The sequence below is a fragment of the Erpetoichthys calabaricus genome, chromosome 8 (assembly GCF_900747795.2).
Source record: "Erpetoichthys calabaricus chromosome 8, fErpCal1.3, whole genome shotgun sequence".
Lineage (NCBI taxonomy): Eukaryota > Metazoa > Chordata > Cladistia > Polypteriformes > Polypteridae > Erpetoichthys > Erpetoichthys calabaricus.
Window position 1 is genome coordinate 194,026,514 of NC_041401.2, and position 10,237 is coordinate 194,036,750.

The following is a 10,237-nucleotide window of genomic DNA, read 5'->3' on the forward strand; positions in this document are numbered from 1 at the left end:
CCTCCGCGTGACATCAAATCTCAATCCAGACTCTGGTCATGTGTAGCTCCTAATGGGTGGAATGAGCTGCCCACCTCCATTTGAAGTTCTGACTCCCTCAATGTGTTTAGAAAGTGTTTGAAGACCCTCTTGTTTGGTGAATTACTGTCAAATTGATAATGGAGATTGATAGGTTCTCGGAAACCAAGAAGTGTATCGAGCTTGTGATTGATTTTGAGCTCTTCGCTTTTGACAATCTATTTTGCACCCTTGTTCTGTAACACTCGCTCCCACACAGTCTGCCAGACTGACGCTGACTCGATTACGTTGACCTCTTTGGATAAAAGCGTCTGCTAAGCAAACAAATGTAAATGCAATATCCCATAGACGTGTATATGAAAGTGAAATTGATATTTTAAATTGGCCCTGTGGGTCAGAGATAAAGGGGACTACCAGAGAAGGACTTGAAAATACAACAATATGCAGATGATATGGTACTGTAGACATCAGACCCACAAACTTCCACACCACTGGTGCTCCAGAATTTCAAAGAATACCGGGACTCAAAATAAATCTGAATAAAAGTCTGTTTTTTCCAGTGAACTCTTTATCACACAATATTAGACTGGACACCTTCCCATTTTTATTAGCTGATCAGTTTAAATACCTCAGGGTAAACATCACAAGAAAATATAAAGATCATTTTCAACAGAATTTTGCTATCAGCATGGAAAAAATTAAACAAGATGTGAACATACGGTCTGGTCTGCCCTCCATCTTACATTAGCAAGATTTCCCAAACTTCTTTTTCTATTTCTATGCATCCCCACTTAAAGAATGATTTGTTAATGTACTGTAAGAAATTAGACTCAACTAAAACCTCCTTCATTTGGAATTCGAAACATTCGTTCATCCCAATGGCGACTCTACAATGACCTAAAGCAGAAGGTGGCATGGCACTACCTAACTATTAATTTTATTACTGGGCGGCAAATATACAAGCTATAAAGTCATGGAATTTGACACAAATTGATGAACATACAGGGCGAGTCAAAATTATGTTAACATTTGAATGGTGCAAACAATTTATTCACAAAACATGATTCATATGTGCAAGACGATTTACAGGAATGTCTCAACTTGTTCACCATCATGTTCAACACACAAAAACCAACGAGCAACAGTGCCACTTAAAGGCCGGACACACATTTCGTGGGGAATTGATGATACCACAGTCCGTATTCTGTCCTTCAGGTCATTGATATCACGAACTTTCCTGCTATACACACGCTCCTTCACCATAACCCATAACTAGAAACCACAGGGTGTCAAATCAGGGGAGTGTGGAGGCCATGGAAGGAAGGAATGTCCTGGAAAGGCATGGTCGAGATAAAAATAATTCATTAGTGTTAACATAATTTTGACTCACCCTGTACACAAGCCTGGTCTTCAACAGAAGTAAAATCTTGCTGTACTTCTTTAGATGCTCTGCTATGTGCCCCAGTAAATACAAATTATCGTCAATATACTAATAATCCAACTGTCCATCCATCACTCAGAATATGGAACCAATGTAGAAAGCACTTTAACGCCAGGTTTATACATCACGCGACGTGATGCATGCTCCAGCGGACGCTCCTGCTACGCAAGTGTTGTATTGTTTATACTTGCAAGCGTACTTTACGTAAATCTGGAAGAATCCACCAGGTGGCAGTGCAAGATACTGTTTTTTACTTGTGTACCACGCGCCCTCATGTAAGACACGTACCCTAACTTTTACAAAGAAAATTGCGTAATCGTAATCGCTACTATCCATGCTGAATGACGACAGCAAACTAATTCAAAAACAAGAGCGAGAGCGAGCGCAGGAGCGAGTGAGAGAGCCCAAGCAGCAGAAGTAAACATTACAGAAGAAGTAAGTAAATATTATTTACATTTCCTCGTGTATGACGCGTACCTGATTTCCTAATGCTAATTTTCGGGAAAAAATGTGCGTGTGGTACACGCATAAAAACGGTATTATCACATTGAGAACAGGTTCAGCTTCGCTACGTTGTGAATCGCCTGGAGCACCCATTAAATTCCGAGGACACCTTATCGCAATATCTCTGAAGAGGATCTTTAATGATTAAATCCATCAATCCAGGGATGTGTCCATTCCAGCTAGCATTGGGCACGAGGCAGAAATAAATACCTAGACGAGGCAATAGCTCATCGCAAGGTGACTACAAGCATATACATACACACACTGGCGTCATTTTAGTGTCACCAAATCTGCATATCTTTGGAAGGAAACAGGAGCACACTACGGAAACCCAGCAGGAAAACATGCAAACTCCAGGCTGGGAGCACCAAGGACGTGACTCCCTGTGAGACAGCAGAGCCACCACTCCGCCACTGTGTCACCCCCTGTGAAATTAACGATTTATCTGTAAAATGTAACACACATACACTAATGCATTTCATCATGAAAGTGATATCAAGTATAAATCTACGGATTCTAAATGTGCAGAGTGTTGGAATATCGTAAATTTAATGTGTTCTGTGAGATGATCTATTGCTGTTTGCCACTGCTGTCAGGTCAGGAGGAAGCCCCAGAAAAAAAATGTAACATACATACGGTAATGCATTTCATCATGAAAGTGACATCAAGTATAAATCTAAGGATTCTAAACGTGCAGAGAGCTGGAATATCAGAAATGTAACGTGTTTTGTGTGGTGATTGCTGTTGTCAGGTCAGAAGGAAGCCCCAAAAGCACACAGTGTTTAACAACTGGGTCGGTTTTAAGATGACGTTTACGACGGTCAACTTTAATGATAAAATAAACTACGAGATTAAAGTGGACATTTCGAGGTTAAAGCCGAAATTTCCACTTTAATCACAAAACAGACAATTTCACAATGTCCTTAATTTTTTTCTCTGTGGTTCAAATACGTCGCCGTACGTTCTGATGCTGTTGTGAAGGTAAAAATAAAAAAAAGATGGCACAAAAGATGCTATGTAAGATTTTTAAAACGTATCGTGTCATTACGACGGGGAATATGCGACACTTGAATATCAAAGTACCACGAATGCATTTTTATAATTGGCATTTTGCTTCACCACATTGAACCATTCGTCAAACATTGAAACAGGCACATCGGTCCTATAGGACCTTCAAAGCAGCTTTCTGTCACATGTAGATAGTAAACAGAGACTCTGACGTCACATTATAACTTTTATCACGCTGTGTACCCCCCGACTTTTTCCTGGGACTGCAACTCGCACCCGCATCACGTTAATTTCGGAGGACCTGCTCAGAGGATGCGTCAAATGAACGCCTGGAACGTGTGGCAGCCATGATGTGTACGCGTTCTGAGTGTGAAGTATAAACGAGCCCTAAGGCATCAAAGTTTCTATCTGTTGCACCTTTACATGACAATCACCTTTTTCTACCTTCTCAAACCTACACAGCATTTAACCCTTTGGAAAATGTTCAGGATTAAAACAATTAGAGAATTGTATACAGACTCGGGCGGGGAACTGAATTCAGGTTTGTTAAGTTTGACTCAATTGCATGGAACAACAAAAACAGAATTTATTTCTCTAGCACATTTTCATACAAATGATGGAGCTCAAAGGGCTTTACGTAATGAAGAAAGAAAAAAAAGACAGAAAGAATAAAAATAAAATTGGGGAACACTAATTAACATAGAATAAGAGTAAGGTCCAATGGCCAGGGAGGACAGAAAAAACAAAAAAAAACACCAGATGGCTGGAACAAAAAATAAAATCTGCAGGGGGTCCAAGGCCATGAGACCACCCAGCCCAGCCCCCTCTAGGCATTCTACTTGATATAATTGACCTCAATCAGTCCTCATGGATTTCAGGGTTCACATGGAAGAACTTGATGATGATGGTTAAGTGGACTTGGAATGTTATCTCTCTATTAGAAAAGGAAATCCTGAGACAAGACATTCTCGGAGATAATTTCAACTCCCGCGAGACAAGACGTTTTGCAAAGTGATTCTGACAAGTCCCGCCCTCCTCTCAAACATTTACAACCCCGCCCACGGTCCAATCACTTCTCATTTGTGTGAATGCTATTGTCAGACACCGTTCCTGCGCTCTCAGCTCCAAGCGGGGTTGGAAATCAAAGACAGGTGAGTAGATGACAAAGTAGAACGTCGTAAAGAGGTTCAAAAATGTTGGCGCGATACACATGCAGAGCAGGTTAGAGATTCTGAAAGTACTAAAATTCGTAACTCTCAAAAAAAACTGATAAAGATCGCATTAGCACTAACAAACGGAAATTATTACTCGGTGAAATAAAGGAACAGTGAAAAGAGATTGAATATATGGACATAGGTGATATGACAGAAGTATGTCGATATTGTCCAGGTTTAAACTTTTAAGTCGGAGACTTGTACAACAACAACAACATTTATTTATATAGCACATTTTCATACAAAAAGTAGCTCAAAGTGCTTTACATAATGAAGAAAAGAAAAATAAAAGACAAAATAAGAAATTAAAATAAGGCAACATTAGTTAACATAGAATAGATCATCTAATTCATGTTGCCATCAGGGAAAAGTAGTGTTTCTTCCCAATGAAGAGGCATATCTACGAGAATTAAAAGATTTGTTGTTTGGTGAAAGTGAAATGGGCGGCACGGTGGCACAATGGTAGCACTGCTGCCTCGCAGTAAGGAGACCTGGGTTCGCTTCCCGGGTCCTCCCTGTGTACTTTGTGGAGTTAGCATGTTCTCCCCATGTCTGCATGGGTTTCCTCCCACAGACCAAAGACATGCAGGTTAGGTGCATTGTCCATAGTGTGTGCTTGGTGTGTGTGTCCTGCCAGGGATTTGTTTCCTGCATTGTGCCCTGTGTTGGCTGGGATTGGCTCCAGCAGACCCCCGTGACCCTGTAGTTAGGATATAGCGGGCTGGATACTGACTGACTGAAAGCGAAATCCACATACGCAAGCGGCAGAGACACCCCGGGGGGTTGGCAAACGAAGCGGGTAGGGGGCTTTCCTAAAAAAATCAATAAAAAAAAATTATAAATTGGCCTTGTGAGAATGTGAATACAACTTATTTTTGTATAACCCAAAAATCACACAAGAAGTGCCGCAATGGGCTTTAGCAGGCCCTGCCTCTTGACAGCCCCCCAGCCTTGACTCTCTAAGAAGACTAGGAAAACTCCCAAAAAACCCTTCTAGGGAAAAATGGAAGAAACCTCGGGAAAGGCCATTCAAAGAGAGACCCCTTTCCAGGTAGGTTGGGCGTGCAGTGGGTGTCAAAATGAAGTGGGTCAATACAAGACAGTACACAGAACAGAACAAAAGTAAACCTCAATACAATATAAAAATAAAAATATTACAAGTATGAAGCAGAATTTAACAGTAGATGATATCACATAATATGATTTAGATTTGTTTAGAGTCCTGGAGACCTCAGCCATCAAGCTGCCTCCCCCAATTGGCCATTCAACAGCTGGGACAGCCATTCCAATGAAAGGACCCCTCTACCCGATGATTCCTGCGATCCTCCATCATGGACGACTTTACTTTAGGCGGCGTGTGTATTCTGCAATGGACTTGCTCCCCTGCCCTGTTCAGGTTGACTGATATTTGTTATTTGGACCTGCGTATGGGAGAATGTTGTGCGTATCCCATAATAAACTGACATCCTACCCAGGAATGGTTCCTGCCTTGAGATCCGTTTTGCTAGGATGGGCTCCAGCATCCTAATCTGGACAAGTCTACAGTAGAGTTGAGACACATCTCTGAGCACCCAACCAGTGACCTCAAGCTTAACTCAATTAGCATTCAAAATCCAGTAAACTTGATTTACTTTTTGTTTGTTTTTTTATCTCCCTACAACAATATATCTTCTACACTTTATTTCAAACAAACGCTGCACATTTTTTAAGCTCTGTTTTGAATTTCCATCATAAATTTACCTTATTTGGGTGGAATAAATATTTCCAGTTAATGAGGTACATTTAAATAATTTTCCGCAGGTGATCGAAGACTATTTAGACTCGGCTGTTTCTTTATCAGTAATTCTTAAAGGAGACGGCTTTTAATGTAAGGAAGAGACTTGCCTGAATTTTTCTGATGTTTTATTATGAACTACCTGAATGATAAAACACCAGAGGGCCATTAGAGTCCAGTGGACTCCAATGAAATAACCTGCTGGCTAATGGAGTTTATGGACCAGGATGTAAGCAGTAAAAGGGAAAGTCCAAAGAAGAAATATACAGTCATGTGAAAAAGTAAGTACACTCCATGGAAACTGAGGACTTTTTCAACATATTTGAACAGACAAACATCAGATCTTTACACTAATAGTGCCCACACATGAGGGTGATATGCTAATGAATTTTCATAATTTAAAATTTAAAAAAGTAAGTGCACCCCTACATTTATCATAACTTCAAATCCAAAAAAATTTGAATCAGGAGTTCCACATGAGATGCCAAGGAGTAGAATCACCTTAGGGAGTCTGCAGGTGGACCCACGTGTCTAATTCAAACAGCACATATCAGGGGTCTGCTGACCTCTTTGTTATTGAAGTGTGTGGTTTCATCATTTACGCGGAGTGGTGGCTCCGAGGCCAGGGATCTGCACTAGCAAGCGGAAGGTTGCCAGTTTGAATCCCGTAAATGCCAATAGGGACACTACTCTGTTGGGCCCTTGAGCGAGGCCCTTAACCTGCAATTGCTGAGTGCTTTGAGTAGTGAGAAAAGCAAGAATTATTATTATCATCACCATGGCAAGATCAAAAGGCACTCTAAGGCCCTCGGAAAGAAGGTTGTGGATGCCTTTGAGTCTGCAAAGGGATTTAAAAATTATTTGAAATCATTCATTCCACCGTAAGAAGAATCAACTACAAGTGGCATCAATTTCAAACTGCTAATTTTGTACAGGCCTGGCTGGTCCAACAAATTCAGCACAAGAGTTGACAGTTTCATACTAAAAGAAGTCTCCCCAAAATTTCTTTGTGGGATCTGCAGGTATCTCAAAGTGCAAGCATCGACAATTTGAAAGAGACTGCGCTCATTTGACCTGCATGCGAGGTGTGCCAGGAAAAAGCCTGTGCTGTCCAAAATGAACATCAGAGCAAGACAACAGTTTGTCATTGAACATCTAGGCAAAGGTCAGGCCTTTCTGGAACAAAGTGCTCTGGACAGATGACTTAAAGATAGAGCCGGTTGGCCATAGTACTAGTATTAATAAAGTATCTATCTATCTATCTAGACATGTTTGACAGCATTTCAGCAGAAGAACCTCATATTATCTGTGAAGCATGGTGATGGAAATGTTCTGGCTTGGAGTTGCTTTGTTTTCTCACGGCATATGCATCTTGGAACCATTGTGTCAACCATGAATTCTGCATCATCTCATAGTGTGCTTGAGCAAAAAACGTGAGGACATCTGTCCGAGAATTGAAGATGAACTGCAAATGGACCTTTCAATGGGATAATGATCTGAAGCACACTAGCAAATCCACCAAGGGAATGGCTCAAAAAACAGAAATGGAATGTTATGGGCTGGCCTGGTCAAAGCCCTGATTTTGAATCCCTTTGAAATGTTTGAAACAGGCAGGACATGCAAAAAAAAAAAAAAAAAAAAAAAACAACACCCCCGCAGTTATCCGACATGGAGATGTGGTCCAAAGTTTCTTTGAGTTGATGTCAGAAACTGTAAAATGCCTACATGAAGAAATGTATACTAAAGTTGGAAATCCAGCTTCGGAGATCATGGGTGGACTTACTTTTTAGATGGTCAAATAGATGTACTTTATTTGTCCTTCTCTAATACACCATTCTATCTATTGATATTTTTGTTAAATAAAGTATTGAAAGTTTTCTTTGGGTTTTTGTTTAAGTATACCACCTTTATCTGTAAGCCATCGATTGAAAGAAGATCTACTGTCTGTCTGTTCAAATATCTTGAAAGAGTCAATGATTTCCATGGGGTGTACTTACTTTTTCACACGACTGTACTTAACTCAGGATGCCCTGGCTGGTTTCCTGCCTTGTGTCCGATGCTGCCAGTATAAGCCCCAACCTCCGCATCCCTGAACTGGATTAAGCAAATGTGAAAGTGCTACGATACTTATTTTAAAAGAAAAGCCGACGCTTCAGCTCTCGATAACAGCAAATGGACACACGCGACGACAAAGAAGTCGGAATTGATCGAGGAAAACCATTAAAAGCCCATCAGGCATCGATGATGCACCATAAAATGTAAATGAGAACGCCGCTCAGACCCTGCAAAACGAAGCGATTCACTCGAAAAGAAAACTAGAAAATGTATTTGTCATCTTAGTTGGTAAAATAGTCTGTACTGCTGAATGCCACCAATTAAAATGCCATGTCTTCTCACAACCCTGTCTGGGTTATTGAACTGAAAATATACAACCCGCGGCAAACAAGTTTAAGGGCCAATTTGAATAGGCGTGAAACTCGGCACATTTTTGTCATACGACAGCGTACTCGTGCTTCTTTCCTCGAAGACACCCAGTAGCAGGTTGTGAAACTCGTTTAATTTCTGCTCATTTTAAAGCGCCTCCCGGTGACTCACCTGATTCTCTGTTTACAATCCACCAGCTTTAGTTCCGTCACTAAAAGCGCTCCTACCACCATATATGACCGCCGAGAAAGTGGTCCGCTGGCTAAAGAGTCCGCGACTCTTGGGTTACTATGAGAATTGAATTAAAGAATAAAATGCAACGTTTAAATGATACATGTGTTATCCTGCTAGGGTTTATACTCTTATTGATAGTTTCACTTTGAAGAATAAAGAATTGTGAATAATTATATTAAAAAGCGGCTTACTGTAGATTCAGAAAGAGCGATAGTTCCCACGGGAATAGTCGGGCATTTTTAGTGAGGCACAGCGCGCGTGTATTATATGCGCATGCGCGCGTTTTTTGCCGCCCGATCAAATTAATACTTTAATTTAGCAATCTGACCGTTCAAAACATCGTAAGAAATGATGTGTACAGCTTTCGATTGCATCTATATATCTAAATTTAAAATCAGTAATGTATTTCTGTAATACTAGGATATAAAACAAAAGAGAAGAGGAAAAATGGTAAGAAATAAGTAGTGTGGGAGGACAGGGTAATGTTAAGGTGTAATTCCACATACCCTGAACACGCTACAGTTCTTTTAACTGTTTTTTACTTTCTCGTATACGAAGTATAGGGAACGTATTGTAATCGATTCATAAATCTCGACGTTTTAGACTTCCCTGACTTTCTTATATACGAAGTACAGGGAAAGTATTGGAATCTTCCAAAAATTCCATTTCAATATTTTGATGAATCTCGACGTTTTAGACCTCCCCAAGTCTGAAAATACCATTTTTGGAATTATGTATGTGTGTGTGTATGTAAACATGATAACTTGAGTACGCTTTCACTTAGGTCAACCAATTTTTGCATACAAGTATAAGGTACAAAATGTAGATTTCTATCAACTTTGGGGCTATTTCCGCTAACCGGAAGTGGTACTTTACCTTTTATTCTTGCAGCTGCAGAATCCATCAATTAAACAACCCGCTATATCCTAACACAGGGTCACGGGGGTCTGCTGGAGCCAATCCCAGCCAACACAGGGCGCAAGGCAGGAAACAAACCCCGGGCAGGGTGCCAGCCCACCGCAGGGCACACACACACACACCAAGCACACACTAGTGACAATTTAGAATCGCCAATCCACCTAACCTGCATGTCTTTGGACTGTGGAAGGAAACCAACGCAGACACAGGGAGAACATGCAAACTCCACACAGGGAGGACCCGGGAAGTGAACCCACATTACTGTGAAGCAGCAGCGCTAACACTGCGCCACCGTGCCGCCCGCTGTAGAATCCGATTTATTCAAATTTACTTTTATAATTGTTCAATATATTATTAATTTGATTAGATTTGTTGCTGAGGGTTCTTTAATGTACATAATATAAAAATATAATCATTGTTTACTTCTCAAATATCCATCCCCATATCTGAGTATATGAGAAAGTCTAAGGGAGAGCACTCCCAATATTTTATTTAAAGATGGAGAAATTGCATCTAAGAAACATTTTATTTCCTTCATTGACATCGTAAAATGAGATATTCTATCTGTTAATTTACATTCATGAATGTCAGATTTTCCTAAAGGTGAATTTATGAAGAAGAAAGTATTTCGTTTACTGCCGTCAGACCCATAGCAGCCACAAGTAATATTTCTGAAAGAAAGGGAAAACCCAAATTGAAAAG

General features: G+C 40.5%; 1 protein-coding gene across 2 annotated transcripts in view; it reads right to left on the minus strand.

Annotated features, from left to right (window-relative positions):
• Positions 1–8,612, minus strand: part of plekhm3 (pleckstrin homology domain containing, family M, member 3) — a 104,669-nt gene extending 96,057 nt beyond the window's left edge. For both annotated transcript variants that reach the window (XM_028808037.2, XM_028808038.2), the window contains exon 1: positions 8,555–8,612. The gene's annotated coding sequence lies outside the window, so the exon portion shown is untranslated. The remainder of the gene's footprint in view (positions 1–8,554) is intronic.
• Positions 8,613–10,237: the final 1,625 nt, after the last annotated feature.